General features: G+C 36.5%; 1 long non-coding RNA gene across 1 annotated transcript; it reads left to right on the top strand.

Annotated features, from left to right (window-relative positions):
* Positions 1-11894: 11894 nt before the first annotated feature.
* LOC147518431 (uncharacterized) lies at positions 11895-16554 on the top strand. Its single transcript, XR_015214058.1, has 3 exons — positions 11895-12991; positions 13538-13607; positions 16262-16554. It is a non-coding gene; the product is annotated as an uncharacterized LOC147518431 (long non-coding RNA).
* The last annotated feature ends 2234 nt before the right edge of the window (positions 16555-18788 follow it).

Genomic DNA, 18788 nt, shown 5'->3' with positions numbered 1-18788 from the left:
ATATTTTAACTCAGGAGGAAGAGGTTTAAGCACTGGGGTGGAAGAAATATCGATAAATGCTTCTAGAGCCCTTATCTTGAGTAATGAATACTTGCTTAGGCAGCAGGTCTTTAAACTCAGGAGATGGAGCAATAGAAGGGTCTACGATAGGTGTAGACTCAAAGATGGTGTTGACTTCCTCTAAATAGGAGTCATCGACAAAATTTGAACTTCCAAAAGAAAGGAATTTATGCATATGGTTTTTTGGAAACGTGTTATGAAAATAATATTGAGCTAAGCTCTCGATCATGCTAACCTCCCCATCTACAGACGAATCTGGTAATTGTTTCATCATTTTAAAAATATTTACCTTAACAGAAAGATGGCCAAAAGACAAGGACATCGAACCATCGCGGTGGTTTTTATGAGCGTTGGCGGTTGCAAGAAAGGGACACCCTAAAATGATCGTAATCGAGAGTCGTTAGCGACTTCTGTATCGAGGATAACAAAATCAGTAGGATAGTAGAAATCCTGAACCTTAACAAGCACGTTTTCGACGACACCCTTAGGATACTTAATAGACTGATCCGCTAATTGCAACGTCATTTGAGTAGGTTGTATCTCTTGTAGACCTATTTGTTTGTATTGATAATACGGGAGTAAGTTAACACTCGCCCCCAGGTTTAGTAAAGCAGTGGTCGTGTGGGAATCTCCTAAGGTGCATTGTACAGTAGGACGACCAGGGTCCTTGTACTTAACTATTCCATTATGTTCTAATGAAGTTGGAAACTGTTCAGTTAGAAAGGCGTCTTTAGGAATATTAGTCTTACACCTAGCAGTGCACAATTCTTTAAGAAACTTAGTGTGGTGAGGTAATTTTTTAATTGCTTCGAGAAAGGGTAGGTTTATCGTTAGATTTTTGAAAACTTTTCTAATCTCGTCAAAGTTTGTATCCCTGTTTAACATAGCTAATTTTTGGGGAAATGGTAGTTTCTCTCTATATTTAGCGTATGGATCAACTGGATGTCTAACCTTTTCTTTCTGTTTCTTAGGTTATGGTTTAATTTGTACCTCTACAGGGGTAGGCTCTTCAGTTTCTATTTTAGTATCTAGATCAATCTCCGGTGTAGGGACAACTGGTGGGGTAACTATAGGCATAGTTACGTTGTTATCAACCACTCTCCTAGAACGGAGAGTGGTGATGACATTTAGCTCACCTACGTTTGTATTTTCCGTACTAGTATTACCGTTCACCTCAAAGGTTGTGTTTGTTGTTTTAGGATTAGTTATTGCTTGACCTGGAAACACACCTTTGGGTTGTACTTTCTCTTGAGTTAACTGCTGTAAGGAAAGTTGGATAACTTGTAAAATCTGTTGTTGAGATTGCATAAAGGTATCGAAATGATCCGGTTGTGGAGTAGTATTTGCTACTGGATGTGTGACAGGAACTATGTTACGTTGATTATTAATGGGTAGGTTGTGATAGTAATTATTATTAACCGGAATAATACCTCTATTAGAATTATAATTATTATTGTTTTATTATAATTTTCCTGACCTTGTCCTTGACCTTGTCGTGGTGGAGCTTGGTTATAATTGTTTGCTTGCCTAACATTTTGATTATTAAACCCTGGAGGTGTTACTTGTTGATTATTTCTCCAACTGAAGTTGGGGTGTTGTCTCCAAGCGGCATTAGGAATAGGATAACTATTAATTGAGCAAACGTTATCTTATTGTAATGTTTGTTGTTCGTAAGTGAGAGGACAATAGGAGTCGGGATGCTCTGGACTCAAACATAAATTACATGGATTGGAGTTGACATTCATGACGAGAATAGGCTTTTGTTGAACAAAAATAGCATCTACCTTTTTAGTGAGAGATTCGATTAAATTTTTAAGTTCAGGATCGAGTTTCATCTCAAATATACCGACGGCTTTAACTGTTGTAGAAGAACTAGCAGAACGGGAGATATCGTCACTACCCCCAGTTATTATTACGCTTAGTTTGATCTTCTAAAAATTTATAAGCCTCTGAGGCTCCCTTACTTAGGAAACTATCCCCATTCATTATGTCAAAGACTTCTTTATGGTGGTGTAAAAGTCCTTTGAAAAAGACACGAACTAACGTGTCTTTAGCTAGGTTATGGTGTGGACACTCTATAAGAAGATCGGTGAAACGATTCCAAGCCTCCTCAAAATGATTCATGAGGATTACATCAAAAAAAAATGAATCTTGAAAAGCATTTCATCGGTCTTCAGTGGTGGGTAAAAATGTTCCATAAATAGTTGAACAAGTTTGGCCCACGAGTCCACAAAATTAAGCGCTTAGGCAGTTAACCAAGACGCCGCCTTATCGGCTAAGGTGAAAGGAAACACCCTCAGTTTAATTTGTTTAGCACCAACCGTAAGATGGTGGAATGTAGTAAGGACTTGGTCAATCCTACGCATGTGCTGATAAGGTTTTTCATGGTCTAACCCATGAAAAACGGGTAACAAATTAAATATATTTGGGGGGATTTGGAAATCCCCCACTGGGTCTGATAGAACGATGCAAGATTTTGGGATATCGTTCAAGGCTTTGTAAAAGTCAGATAGAGGAGACTTTCTTTCTACAGCCATTGTTTCAAGTGTGGTGTGTGGTATATTAGCTAGAAGTATAGTGAGTGGTATACTAAAAAGGCGTGTTTGTTGACGTTGCCGGTTTATTACGTTAGGCGTTTTTCTTCGGCTTGACCTTAATCTCATGCAAGGCTAAAACCAATCTTAACTAAGCACGACAACATTCCAAACAATCCTGATATGCTAGTATGAACCTCTAACAGGAGATGCAAGGTTTTGAAGAAAGAGTACCTGAATGCCCCCTTGCTTCGCTTATGAATAGCGTCTTGTATACGCATGCTCAGTGTATATAACAAGTTAGAATACTGAAAACCTTAAAGAAATAGAAGTTTGAAACAAACCTGTGGAAATCGGGCGGTTTAAAGGTAGGCTGGTCACGCGAGTTAAATCGAGCTCCAGCGCCAGTAATGAGGGGTGCTCGAACTTTGCCTTGGATGGGCGCGGGTCGCGCTCAGGGTAAAAACTCAAGTTCCAGGCGCTTTAGCGCGGGGGGCGCTCGAGTTTTGCCTTGGATGGGCGCGGGTCGCGCTCAGGGTAAAATTGGAGTTCCAGGTGTTTGGGCGCGTGGCGCGCTCAGTTTATGCCTGCCTAGGGAGCGAGTCGCCCTCCGTGTAATTCTACAAGAAAAATCTCAGTGCTGAAATGGACAACCACAGTTATAATCAAACAAGGGCGACGCCATTTGATAACCGTAAAATAAATAGTTTTACTCACGCATAAACGATGAGACTTAAACGTAAGTAAAACTAAAACTATTTTCTACTGTGTTATCAAAGTTTTTCTACTCTCGATTCTATCGAAATAGATTTGGAGTAAAAGATTCGTTCCACTCCTAGTTCTTTAGTATTTACATTTTCTAAAATTATCAATCCTACCAAAGTCAATGAGAGTTTTACGAATTTATACTACGATACAAATTATACTCACAAGATACGATAATTTAACAAATAACACTAAGGTTTGAATCTAGATAAAGAATTAGGGGGGATTGATTCCACCTTAACTCGACTTAATTTACTAACGAAGAATCGTCGTAATCCGAATTGAACTGCTTTCGCATAACAATTGGTTCTTCCTAATCCCTAGTTGTTCATGGTAATCTCTACCAACTAACATCTAGCATGCGAAACAATCACGGTGAACTAATCGTTTTCTAGAATGGAATGGAAATTACGACTACTCTACGCTAACACAAATTAAGCTTCATCAAGGCTTCTTCAACCCCCTCTAATAGAGGTTTAGCCTAGAATCATTATGCTATCATTTTCCAATGAAATTAAACAAGACATGGTATAAAGATTCTAACTTTGCTTATTTGAATTCAAATGGAAACTACTCATGCAAGATTTGATTGAAACTAATAATGACAAATGACTAAATCTAGGAATTGAAACTACAATGATTAATGAAATGAAACTATATTATGAAGAACAAACTACTTTATTGATCTAATAAATAAATAACAATTGATTCAAAAACTAAATTAAAACAAGATAATAAAAACTAATTAATGGCTTCTCAAAACTAGATCTAGATTATTCTCTAATGGCTACTTGCTACCTAAACTAATTATTACTTCAGAGTTAAGTCTTGTGTGTTGAAATGGAGGAGACCAGATCCACATTTTCATGCATAGACTTAATTAGGAGCCATGTTTTGGGCTGGAAAATCGAGCCCAAAGCCCAATTTCTTCAGTCCACAGACCCTTTTCCAGCCGAATTTGACTTCAGTAGAATTTTTGTCCACTTTTGCGCCTCTGATTGGGTCAAGTCTTAGACCATTGGAAAGCTCTTTCCGAGACGGTCGTTTTGACATATGGTAGGCCCAATTCTGAGGTCTGAGTCCAAAGATATGGCCTTTGGAAGTTCTGCTGACTTTTGTGTGTTGTTTCTGCCTGCGTTGACTTTAACTTTTCAACTTTGACCGGGCTTTATAAAGGTTTTTTCTCCTTGAATCTTGGCCTTTAATCACAGAACTTCTTAGCAACCAACCCTTGCTCCTTTATCTCGCCAAAGTGACACCTTTCTGCACATAATTGACTTCAATGCCTGAAACACATAAAAATACGTAATCAGCATTAACTCTTATTTATTACTCGCATAATTGGTCTAAAAACATTATTGTTAAGGGGTTAAAACTACAATTTTGGGCTCTTATCAACATCTTAAATACTTCTTAATAATTAATTTTCTAACATAGATCTTGATTATGAGTCCATTTTTTAGTCATTCATTATATGTTTTTCACTACCTTTGATCAGGAATTCTGATTACAATCTGATTGATACTTTAGAGAGTCCTTATACTAGGAGATTTCTTTGGTTGTAGCAGATGATATTGACTTTAATGAATAAATTTAATGTGAAGTATGGTTTGGCTTTACTTAAATTGATGCCAGGAGATGGAGATTTGACTGGTTAAGTGGTTTAAAGGATTGAAAGACTGGACTATTGAAGGAGAAGAGAAATAAGCAGGCTGGGTCGGTTGTTTTTTTAATTTTGAAACATGCATTTTTCTTAACCAAAGTTAGAAAGGGAATAATAAGGAAACTAACGGAGTTAGTGGGGCTGTTAATGTGGACACATGGCAATATTTTGATAACAGTTACAGAGATTCCATCTTTGTATGACTGTACCAGATTATAGAGGAGTTAGACTTTTCATTAAGAAAGAGGCAAATTGATGTAGAACATGAGTTCGTTGTTTTGAAGACATAGGCATGCACTTATGTTTCCTCCATATATGATAGGCATGCTCCTATAGCTCAAGTCCAAGCCCATGGCCGTGTTTTGTGTGTGTAATTAATTAGGAGTCATTTAGTTATTATTTGACACGTGTCTACTTTCTATTGGTCTACTATTTTTAGGGTTATTATAAATAATAAGGGCTTGTATTTAGGTTTTGAGTTAGTTGTGTTTGTATTTATGAATTATTGAGTGAGATTCAATAAAAGGCGAGACTTTTAGGGTTCTATAAATAAGAACTTGTATTTAGGTGTCATTTAGTTATTATTTGGCACATGTCTACTTTCTCTTGGTCTACTATTTTTAGAGATATTATAAAGAAGGGCTTGTATTTAGGCTTGAGTTAGTTGTGTTTGTTGTTGGAGTTATCCCTCACATGAGGATGAGAAAGAAGTGTTGTTCGCGTGAAGAGGTCTGAGCGCGCACGCGCTTAGATTGGTCTAGCCCAAGGCGCGCCCGCACCCTTGTTACTGGAAGTCACGAACAGGCTCTTAAGGGCGCACGCGCTCAGAATTGGCCTTGCCGAGAGCGCGCCCATGCCCATGCCTATATTTGCAATTTCTAATTTGCTACAGTAACCGCGAATTTGAAAGGGCAGTATAAAAACCAAAAACAAGGTTTTGGAAAACCTAAGTCTTAGATATATAAACCCAATTTTGAGAGCTATCAAAATTGAGCAAAAACCCTTGCAAAGAGAAAAGCTTGTAAGGAAAGAGGAGTGATCTAGTAAGGTAGAGAGACTTGAGAGGAGTGATTGTAATCTTCCTTCCCACATTATACAAGGATTAGCTCTTGTGGAAGTAGGCATCATTGGCCGAACCACGGTACATCTTTGTGTTGTGGTATGCTTTATATTTTCTTTACATTATTATGTGTTGTTAATAGTTGTTTAGAGAGTTGGGAATGCTAGGTTGGTTGTAGTGGATATTTAGAATTTGTCTGGAGTAGTAGTGTGTTCATATTACAAGTTATCTGTGTAGTGGGGATCAATTGGAATCGTTGTTCCTCAACAAGTGGTATCGGAGCCAAGTTAAATTAACCTAGGTTGTTATCCAAATTTTGCTCGGAAGGTGTTTGACAAAATTTCTGAGAGAAGATTTGAGTTTAAATAACTTGTAGAGATGGACCATTCTATGAACACTCGAATGACTAGTATGAATATAGCGAACTACACTATTTGGAAGGCCAAGATGGAAGACTTACTCTATTGCAAGGACTTGGCACAACCCATTGAAAATGGAGGAGAAAAACCAGAAACGATTGCTGCGGCTGAGTGAAGCAAGCTTGACAGAAAAGCAATAGGGTACATTCGACAGTGGATTGACGACAGCGTCTTCCACCATGTATCCCAAGAGACTACTGCTTTTGGCCTGTGGAAGAAACTCGAAGACCTTTATGATAGGAAGTCGGCCGGAAACAAAGTGTTGCTCATTAAGAAGTTTGCCAACACGAAGTACAAAGAAGGTTCTTCAATGTCTGAGCATCTTAATGAAGTACAGAATATCATCAATCAGTTGCACTTGATGAATATTGATATGGGTGACAAAATTGAGGCTTTGTTACTATTAAACTCTCTACCTGACAATTGGGAAACTTTAGCAGTTTCTCTTAATGGAGCCACCAAGGATGGAGTTATTTCCATGGAGATGGCTACCGGGGCATTGTTGAATGAGGAGACAAGAAGGGGTTCATGAAGCAGCTCCTCTCACTCAGAGATCCTTGTCACAGAGAAGCGGGAGAGAGATAAAAATAGAAAACCATCTCATTCTAGAGGTGATGACATAAGCAAATCTAGGGGTGAAGCTAGAATTCGTAAGGCAGAGAGATAATATTACTATTGTGCTACCAAGAGTCACTTCAGGTATGAGTGCAGAACACTGAAGAAGGATGAGAAGAATAAATGTGTACATGAAGACATGGTAAAGAGGAACAAAAACACAGGCAGAGATACTACCGCACTAGTCGACGATGGTCTAATAGGAATTGTGTTAGAATGTGGTGTGTGTTGTCTTAGTACCTCATTCCAGGATACAGAGTGGGTGATAGATACAGAAGCATCATATCACGTCACACCGCACAGGGGATTCTTCACTACTTACAGCTGTGGTGAATTTGGTGAGGTAAAGATGGGTAATAGTGGAGTCTCGAAGATTGTAGGCATTGGTGATGTTCATGCAGAAACTAATATCAGCTACACCTTGACACTCAAAGATGTAAGACATGTCCCTGACATTCGGTTAAGCCTAATTTTCCGCTAGGAAGTTAGATGATGATGGCTTTCTAAACTCGTTTGGTAACGGGGTATGAAAACTGAGCAGAGGTTCCATTATAGTAGCCAAAGGGAAGAAAACTTGCTCTCTTTACAAGACACAGGCTAGTTTGTGTAAAGCAGAAGTAAATGCAACAGAAGAAGAAGCTTCCTTCGAGCAATGGCATAAGAGACTATGTCATATGGACGATAAAGGCATGGAAGTTCTTGCCAAGCAAAAGGCCTTGCCAGACATCAAAGGTACGCATTTAAATAGATGCACTCATTGTTTGGTAGGAAAGCAACACAGGGTGTCTTTCCAAAAATTCTTGTCTCACAGAAAGGATAATGACCTTGAGCTTGTACACACTGACTTATGTGGTCCTATGAAAGTAAAGTCCCATGGGGGAGCTTTGTATTTCTTGACTTTCATTGATAATGCATCAAGAAAGATATGGGCATATAGTCTGAAGACCAAGGATGAAGTACTTGACGTGTTCAAGATCTTCCATAGCATGGTGGAAAGAGAGACAGGGAAGCCTTTGAAGTGTATTCACTTAGATAATGGGGGCTAGTACATAGGGCCGTTTGAAGAGTATTGCAAGAGTCATGGGATTCGTCATGAGCAGACTGTTCCCAAGACACCGCAACAGAATGGTATAGCCGAGAAGATGAATCGTACCATTGTAGAGAGGATGAGATGCATGTTGTCTCACTCTAAGTTACCTAGAAGTTATTGGGTAGAAGCAATGTGTACAGTCGTGCATGTGATCAACCTATCGCCGTCAAAGCATCTGAATAGTGATTATCCATAGAGAATATGGTCAGGCAGAGATGTTGATAATGGATACTTGACGGTATTTGGGTGTAGGGCATTTGTTCATATTTCCAAGGATGAGAGATCCAAGCTTGATGACAAAGCCAAGCAATGCATTTTTCTGGATTATGGGGATGAGAAATTTGGCTACAAACTCTATGATCCGATTAACACAAAGGTAATCCAAAGTCGAGATGTTATGTTCTTGGAAGACCAAACCATAGCAAACTTTGAGGATGGTGAGAAGCTAGAAGATTTCACTAATGATCTTGGTGATTCATAACCAGAAGTTCCTACTGTGGTACGTGCAGAAGGCATTGAGAATGCAGAGAACCATAGGTTTAAAGCTCATGATGGGATAGAACCTATTGATATAGAAAATACAGATGAAGTGCATGAACCACCACCTGAGTAAGCAGAAGTGCATCCTCCTGAGCCACAAGAAGATGGGGTAAGGAAGTCTGACAGAGAGAGAGTTTCAACTAGGTATCCACCTCATACATATATTTTATTATCTGACGGTGGAGAACATATGTACTATCAAGAGGCTCTTGAAGGTACAGACAAAGAGAAGTGGTTGAAGGTCATGCATGATGAGATGGATTTTTTGCATAAGAATCACACTTATGACTTAGTTGAGAAACCGAAAGAAAGAAAAGTTCTCAAGAATAAGTGGATCTACAAAGTCAAACATTAGGAGAATAATCTACACCCAAGGCACAAAGCTCGCCTTGTTGTAAAGGGTTTCGGTCAAAGTAAATATATTTACTTTGATGAAATTTTCTCTCCTGTAGTTAAGATGACTTCTATCAGGGTGGTATTGAGTCTGACCGCAAGTATGAACCTAGAGGTTGAGCAGCTAGATGTTAAGACAACTTTTCTTCATGGAGACCTTAAAGAAGATGTCTACATTGACCAGCCAGAGGGGTTTGAGGTCAAAGGCAAGGAGCACCTAGTATGCAAACTGATAAAGAGCTTGTATGGGTTGAAGCAGGCACCGAGATAGTGGTACATAAAGTTTGATTCCTTTATAGGGAAACAAGGATACAAGAAGTCTACTTTCGATCATTGTATGTTTGTTTAGAAATTTCCAAATGGGGATTTCATAGTGCTCTTGTTGTATGTAGATGATATGTTGATAGTTGGCCCAAACATCAACAAGATATCCAAACTAAAAAAAGACTTGAGTAAGTCCTTTGAGATGAAAGATTTGGGTCAAACAAAGCATATACTTGGGATGTGGATCACTCATGACAGAAAGAGTGGGAAGTTGTGACTTTCTCAAGAAAGCTACATTGAGAAGGTGTTGAAGAGATTCAACATGGATCAAGCGAAGCCAGTCAGTTGTCCGCTTGGTAGCCAATTCCGCATGACCAAATAGATGTGTCCAAAGGGTGAGCATGAGTAGAGTCAGATGGAAAAGATTCTTTATGTATCCACAGCGGGTAGCTTAATGTATGCAATGGTGTGTACAAGACCGGATATTACTTTCGCTGTTGGTATTATAAGCCGATTTCCGTCAAATATGGGTAAAGAGCATTGGGAAAGTGTTAAGTGGATATTGAGATATCTCAAGAGCACTTCCAAAGCGTGTTTGTGTTTTGGTGGAAGTAAGCCCTTACTTGAAGGCTACACTGATGTAGACATGACAGGTGATGTTGACTCGATAAAGTCCACCTCCGGTTATCTGTTTACTTTTGCAGATGGAGCAGTTTCTTGGTAATCTAAGTTGCAAAAGTGTGTTGCTCTCTCCACTACAGAAGCCGAGTATATTGCATCCATAGAGTGTTGCAAAGAGATGATATGGATGAAGAGATTCTTCGATGAACTAGGGCTAAAGCAGAAACAGTTTGTAGTTCTATATGACAGTCAGAGCGCCATCCATTTGAGCAAGAATCCAAGTTTTCATTCTATATCCAAGCATATACATGTGCGTTATCATTGGATTAGAGAAGTACTTGAAGGCAAGCATTTGTGCATTGAGAAGATCCATACCGACAAGAACGGGTCGGATATGATGACCAAAGTATTACCGAAAGGTAAGTTTGATGTTTGTTGTGCTACCGGCGGAATGGTAGCGCACTCCTCCTGTTGATTTGGAAATTGCATGGAGGTATCCCCCCTCACTGTTCGAGAGGGAGAGATTGTTAGAGTTATCCCTCACATGAGGATGAGAAAGAAGTGGTGTTCGCGTGAAGAGGTTTGAGCGCGCACACGCTCAGATTGGTTAGCCCAAGGCGCGCGCGCTTGGAATTGGCCTTGCCGAGAGCGCGCCCACGCCCATGCCTATGTTTGCAGTTTCTAATTCGCTACAGTAACCGCAAATTTGAAAGGCAGTATAAAAACCAAAAACAAGGTTTTGGAAAACCCAAGTCTAGGATATAGAAACCCAATTTTGAGAACTATCAAAATTGAGAGAAACCCTTTGCAAAGAGAAAAGCTTGTAAAGAGAGAGGAGTGATCTAGTAAGGTGAAGAGACTTGAGAGGAGTGATTGTAATCTTCATTCCCACATTATAAAAAGATTAGTTCTTGTGGAAGTAGGCATCATTGGTCGAACCACGGTACATCTTTGTGTTGCGGTATACTTTATACTTTTTTTGCATTATTATTTGTTGTTAATAGTTGTTTAGAGAGTTGGGCATGCTAGGTTGGTTGTAGTAGATATTTAGAATTTGTCTAGAGTATTAGTGTGTTCATATTATAAATTATCTATGTAGTGGGGATCGATTAGAATCGTTGTTCTCCAACATTTGTGTTTATGAATTATTGAGTGAGATTCAATAAAATATGAGACTTTTAGGATTTTATAAAATATAGATTTTGATTAAATGTTGCTTCCGCCGTTTCAATCTACATTAAAAGTACTTATCAACTAAGCAATTTTTAAGAGGGAGATGAGGATAGAAGAAAAAAGTTAGAAAATTATTGCTGGGTTTGGAGAGAAAGAAGAAATGAGAGTAAATTAACGAAGAGAAAAAAAGATACATGCCCAATTTTTGTTATTCTTTTCTGCCCACATGGACAGTATTTGACTTGGCAATTTTTTTATTTTATTTTATGCTGGGTCATGTGCTGTAGTCAACCCCTTGGGGTGAAGGTGCTTTTTAGGTGCAAATCATTGCATTGTTCCCAGTTTCCCACCTACAACACAACCTTAAAAGTATAGTTGAATAGCTGATAATGCATTTTTTTTAAAATAAAAAATAAAAGAAAAAAATATATTGAAGGGGTGTGCACAAAACCTAAAGAACTGAGAGAACTGAACCGATCGGGTGACTGTGATGGAACCAATGAAGTCATCAAAATTGGGAGCTAGCAATCCACCAGATAATTGTTAGGTTTGTCTTCAATTTGTGCGGATTCTCTGCCATTTGGTCCGTGCACAAAACAAATATACTAAACACCTGAGAGCTTAGCTTTTAATATCGCATTATCATTTACTGAAATTGACTTCATATATTCTCTCTTATACATCTATTATAATAAAACACAATGGCAAGACAAAAGGTGGTCGGGATCGCATGGGGATCTAAGTTAGGTGTGCGTGGGAATTTGCATAGACACGCGTATGGTTTAGAACATTTTGAAACCTCAATGACATTTAAAAGGTTACTTAATGAATTAATTTCCATGGACCTTTCCAATACCATATATTAATTTAGTTACCAAAAAAAAATTAATTTGTATGTTATTTCATTTTCATACTTAAAAAACGCTTACTAATTAAATTCTGAAGATATACAATACAATAACTTCATAAATTAAAATGCAGTAACTGTATAAATTAAAATGCAATAACTTCATAAATTAAATTACTTAGAGAAAAAAAAAACAAAACACAATGGCAATACAAAGGGTGGTCAGGATCGCATGGGGATTTGCATAGACACATGTATGGCTTAGAACGTTTTGAAACCTCAATGACATTTAAAAGGTTACTTAATGAATTAATTTCCATGGACCTTTCCAATACCATATATTAATTTAGTTACCAAAAACAAAATTAATTTGTTATTTAATTTTCATACTTAAAAAACGCTTACTAATTAATTTTTGAAGATATACAATACAATAACTTCATAAATTAAAATGCCGCATAAACTAAAATGCAATAACTTCATAAATTAAATTACTTAGATAAAAAGAAACGAAACGGCCTCTTGAGCCCGAGAATAATTGGGTATCCAGACTTTACTCATCTTCATTTCTCTTTCTCCAAAAATCAATTCTACTTAAATTTTTTCATCTCCATCAATAGATTTCTTTTAGTAACTCCTTGACTAAACTTTAATAAACCGCATGGGATTCTTCTCCTTCTTCATATTTTGGTGTTATTCCAGTTCTATAAATTTCTTTATTTGCTTATTGGTGACAAAATTATTCTCTAATCTCAGTAAATCTATTGCAAATTCGGCAAGCAGGTTTGTCTCTACTCTCATCAACTCTATTCCTGCAAATACAAAAGAAATAGTTATTATATGGTTATTTTAATATATTTATTCTCATCGATTTCGTAGTTTTAGTTTCTCTGGGGAAGAAGGCGACATTCGTTGATTGTAAATCATTAGAAGAAGTCGACATTCTGGTGATTCAAATTTTCTTTTTTATTTAATTTTTGTTTTCCCATTTTTATAGCAATTTCTAGACAACGTTAGAAACTACCATTGTTCAATTCCCTATTTCAGCATTTTGTAAGAGGATTGTTGTTGAAAGCTGAAATCGATTAGATCCAATTCAATAGATAAAACAAACGCCATTTTTTTTATGGTCCTAATTTCAGTTCAATCATCATTTTTCCATTGTTCAACCATTATTCAATTGGAGTATGAGAGCTTGCCTTGAATTTGTTGTATGCGTAGATGACTGTTAGTTGATGCTAATCAATTTACAATCAATGGCAGGGTTGATGTGTAGAATGTATTAATTAATCTTGGATTATTGTCAATAGCTATAAATTCTTTCTTTCTTAATTCATAATTCACCATTGTTGGATTATTGTAGATTATAAAGTTAAATTTGACATAGTTGTTGTTTCCATTTCGCATTTTTCTTATTTATGTATGAATTATGCATCAATTTCGAAGTTTTTCCCTTTGGGTATTTTAATTTTATTGATTTCGATTGGGTTCAGGGTTCTCAATCTCATCAACGAAGGAGAAACATCAAAGCTTGATAGTCTCTCAGAGCTTTTTTCCTCACAGGTATGTTTTCCACCATCTCCCTCTTTGTTCAAGTTGGGGTGTATTGATATGATGAGACATGAGCCATTGACAAGCATTTTTCTCACTGGATTTACCTCTTTTCTTGATTTGGTCATGAGTGTACATATCTTGGACTTGGTGAAGATGGGAAAAAAAAAAGGTTAATTTAAGATACCCCCTGTTTTGATTTTTAGTTTTGAGATTGTTCCCCGGTTTAAAAAGAAAGAGTTGATCTTCTCAGGTTTGGTGTGGGCTTTAGGACTAGATTAAATTATAAGAAAATTAAAAAAAAAAGATAACCAATCACTATTATTTAAACAACTCTAGGTGGGTGTGTTAATTAGGTGGGCTTAATATGTGGCAACGGTTTTGCCCAGTTTGGGGTTTAAAGATCCAATGAAAGAAATCTCCAATTTGGTTTTGAGAACCGATCCAAATTTTTGGCAATTCAATTGTAGCTAACATTAAATTAATGGCGCGTTTTTCTTTCCCTTACCTATAAATTGATCGAGAATTCGAGAGTGTCTGAACAAGGGTATGTAACTATGGCTCATACTAAACAGGACAACATCAATTGGGGTGTTGATTTGTTGTTGATGGTTGTTGGAGGTGTCACTGTTCTCCCTTCTTATTTTTTTGGGTCGAAGTTCTTAAATACATTAATGCGCCATTGACTACTTGATTAAAAGTATTTAAAACATTGACCCAAAAGAACTAAAAGGGTTTTATGTAATTATGAGAATTCGAGAGTGTCTGAACATGTATGTAACTATGTTTTATGTTTTTGTTCTTTAATGAATAAAATGTTTGACATTAACCCATTTGAAAATGGGCCTTCTCTTTCTCCTATCTTTTTGATTGTTTTCTTAGTTGGGACTTTAGAAACCCTATAATCGTTTTCCTGCATAATTAAATCAAGCTCTTAGTTTCAAAACCTCATTTTGGTATGGTATTATTTGTGTCTATTCAAACATTGGCACTATATAATCTACCAATATTTTCCATGAGGATAGTCTTATATTTTTACTCTGCCGATTGGATAAGTTCGGTTGTGATTTCTCCAATTTAATGTGTGGTGGAGGTGTACTCTTTTTTTTCTCAAGAACAATATAATTCAGAACCTCCCGTCTTCCAAAGTGGTCAATGCGGTTAAAGACGTCCCCAAGGTGGTGCCAAAGGGGCCAAGGTTTTAGTTGAGAAACCTAACCGCATGACCCTGTGTCCCTACTGACAAAGATAATCACAAGGTCTGTTTGGTTCTTATTGGGTATTTGATTGCTTATTTAGTTGCAAGGACAAATCATGCCAAAAGCCCATTTAAGGAACACTTCTAAAGAGTCAATTAGATGAGAGAAGTCCAGTCTACGTGTTAATTTGGTTTTATGTCCTCAATACTTTTTAATTTGTGGTTTGTTAATCCTACTATTTTGTGTTTGGATTTTTAAGTTAGGCTCCCATATAATACATAAGTCCCATATGAGAGTGGCTTTTAATAAATGTTTCACATTGAAGTTTGTTATGACATAATGTATAGCCATTGTGGAATGTGAGTTGAGATTTTGATATAATTTCATATGAAAACCCTCTCCATGACAATGGGTTTTACCACAATAATAAACTGCGCTTCTACTACAACCAGTTATGCTTTAATGGATCATGATAACATATTTTATCGTTATTGATTTCCCTATTGTACAATCTTTCTCAGATGCACAAATTTTCATATTCTTACATCCAACCCCCCCCCCCCCCCCTCCCGCTCTTTCCTCTTTCTTTCTTTATAAATATAGTTCGTAGGTACGTTACGTATGCACAAGCCATTGAAATGGGATAAACTGCTCAAGTTAAAGGGAAGAACATACCATAATATCCAAGTGTGCAAGTGTTTTTTCTTTGTTAAATCTAACGACATTATCTAAAGTTGGTATTCACCTTTTTGTTTAATTCTACTTTATCAACATAAAAAATTATATCAAATGAAGGTGAAGAATAAACAGGAGTCTTGATGAGAACCTCATTGAGTGGAATTACAAAAAACTGCATGCAGTTACAACTTACAACATAGTTCATCGAAGGATAGACAGCTGCCTCCTCACATTGAAGCCACATCAGCTGCTTCATTCAAGCCTCTCACATGGAAATCCATGGATGAGAGAAATTGTACAGGCAATACCACTTTGTAGTGCATGTGGTTCTTTGATCCATCTTTTTTGTCTATGTTGTGCATGTTATTTTCTTTTGCACATATTTTTTGCTGTGTAGTGCACCTTTTATTATATTTCTCCAACCATTTAAGTTTGTGTACAGGTGGTAAGTCAATGTTGTTAGTCTAACATGGTTAATGTAGAAACTCAAGATAGAAGGGCCTTGGATTTGTGGGAAGCATTTCACACTGTATGGTTGCTTCTAATGCCTCTGTACGAAGTGGTGGCATTGTCTATATATTTTTTATTTATTTTTTTGGCATCTAAGAGATATGTTGGTATAAAAGTTTTGGGAAATGACCCTATCATATTTGAGAAGGAGATGTGGAAAATATTGAATATGAAGATTTTCATTACATTTTATATCTTGCATATGCAGGTCTTTTGTTTGTTTCATGTTTTCAATTGTATTTGTATTTATTTGATTGAATTTTGATGTGATATTCTTAGGTTCGGAGGTGGGGGACTTCAGGAAATGAAAACCTCGATTTTTTATGACAAGAAGCCTCCATAATGAGACCTCCGTTGTATATATTCAAAAAAACAATAAATATATTATGTCGAGCCCACAATTCATTATTATTTTTGTTTGTTCAATTTTAGGATTTTTCTTTGAATTGTCTTATAGATACAAATGAGGTATAAATCTTACAAGTCAAAAGGACTGTAATTTTAAGTTAGAAGTGTTGGGAGATCATAGGTAGAATTTCTGAATTATATTGATATTGGCCCATTTGAAACTTTACCAATCTTTTACTAACTTTGTGGAAGTCCCTTCAAAGGCTTCCAAAATCACAAATGACCTATATTTTTAATTCAATCAATTCTACAATTTGCTCAGTAACTAGAATTGATATCATGCATGTTGAAATTTCTAGAAACAACAGAGTAGTGCGCAAACAATGTACACCAGAAGATTGGTATACAATTTCTATAAATGTTTCCTGCTAGACATTTAAGGTTATCAAAAAGTCTTAAAAATATACGACTATATTTACAAAGCTCACCTAATTAGAAGAAAGCAATGAAGAAAATGTCTCAACAAAACCATAAATGCCTACGTGGTTTTGCCAAACTAAACCAATTTGAGTCTTCTAACAATTCACAGTGCATGGAGAGCATTGATTAAGTGCTCTATGAAATTCAGAAGATTAATAAGATAATAATAAAATGTGTTTTTGACAATTTCTGGCTTGATGTTACATAATATTTATCGACTTTAATGTAAAATTGTCTTTATGTTTTTCATAAAAAAAAATATACAATAAAATATGAAGGCAATGAGAGTACAGTGGATGAAATTGGCTTCAATGCATGACTTCAAATTGGGTTTTTGCATTCGTTACCGCATACTGATATCCACAAAATAAACAACACCAGGGATTATGTCATCCAACGTGTAGTTCCAATTCAAAATAAAATGTCCATAAATTTCCACATATGCCACATGCAGTGTACCAAGATTAATGTCACAAACAACATAATAAACATCTCATAACCAACCGTGTCGTACACACGGGTAATGCCTAGTCTATCTAACAAAACAGAACAGTGTAGAGCCCGAAAGGACCTATCCGGCGGCTCAAAATCTTTTTCAACAAAATATGACATGGTGAATCCAAGTGATTTAGGGGCTTGTGCAATTTTGTTAAAATACTCAGTATCCATCAGATCTATCCAGAAAGTTAACAATTACAGTTGGGCTTAAACACTGGGCTAGCCCATATACTGTTGGGCCTCTAAATTTGACATGGTGAGCTTATGGATAATGGGAAATTTGGCTGGCCTTGATTGGGTTTTCGGCTCGACGAGTTGTTCAGTGTCGTACGGCACGGGAAAACCCTATCTTATACATCTTATAGCAGAAATAATTGAAAAAAAAAAATGCTATAAAGAGTTTATCGGAGACTGAGTTTATACAACATTTTGACTACAACACACCATTTTATTAAATTTGTGAAAAAATTTAAAAAAAAACAAAAAAACAAACCACTGGAGTTCAAGACAAAGGTTGCTGATTCCAGAAATTATGATAAGTCATAAGTGAGAGTACAGTACCACATAAGGCACATACGAACTTATAGGGGATGGTTATATGAACTCCACTAAAACGAACTCCAAATGAACTCCACTACTTAACTCAATTAATTAGAACCTGATTTTTGGTGGAGATGTTCTCCACACAATAGAGATCATCTTCACAAAAAATCAACTCATTTGAAGATATACAACCTCATCAAAAATCGTTTCAGAAGTTATAAACTTATTCAACAGTCTATATACTTTTTAATTTTAATACAACGTTTGACAAGATTACACATATTCAATTGAGCTGATTTTTGGTAGGTGTATTCTCCATCATGAGATATTGAGATGTATACATCTACAAAAAATTAGTCCTCATTTCATTTTGTAAGTTCATTTTTAGGAGTAGAGTAACTTTAGAGTCACTATAAGGTAGAGTTCACATATATATATATATATATATATATATGGTAGAGTTATATTGATAAAAGATTATTTGTATACACCCTAGTCAAATTTCTGAGGGCCCAATCAAAAGACTTGTCAAGAACTAATATCTGTTTTCTACATTTTAATAAATCATTGCTATAGAAGTATACACTATACAACAACTTTGTATATATTGCCTCAGGCTAAGTTCAATGGTTTGGTGCGCCATCCCACCAAACCACAATAGTATAGTGGATAGAGTTTAGCGAGTTAGTATTTCCAAAGCCAATAGTTTTTTTCACAACCGCTAGAACCAATGGCGTATGGGATTTTTTATTTTTTTTTTTGGACTCTTCCGCTGCCATTCTCAAAAGCGTGTAAAAAAAAAATCTAGCTGCCACACAGCTAGTGTGGCGTGTGGCTTAGATTTCTTCTACCCGCCAATCCACCACTCATATGGACAAGTAGACTTGACGCTATTTCGTTAAAATTGGCGCTATAGATAGGTAAAACTTATATCGAT

Source organism: Coptis chinensis, chromosome 2 (assembly GCF_015680905.1).
Source record: "Coptis chinensis isolate HL-2020 chromosome 2, ASM1568090v1, whole genome shotgun sequence".
NCBI lineage: Eukaryota > Viridiplantae > Streptophyta > Magnoliopsida > Ranunculales > Ranunculaceae > Coptis > Coptis chinensis.
This window is presented reverse-complemented; position numbering and strand designations above follow the sequence as displayed.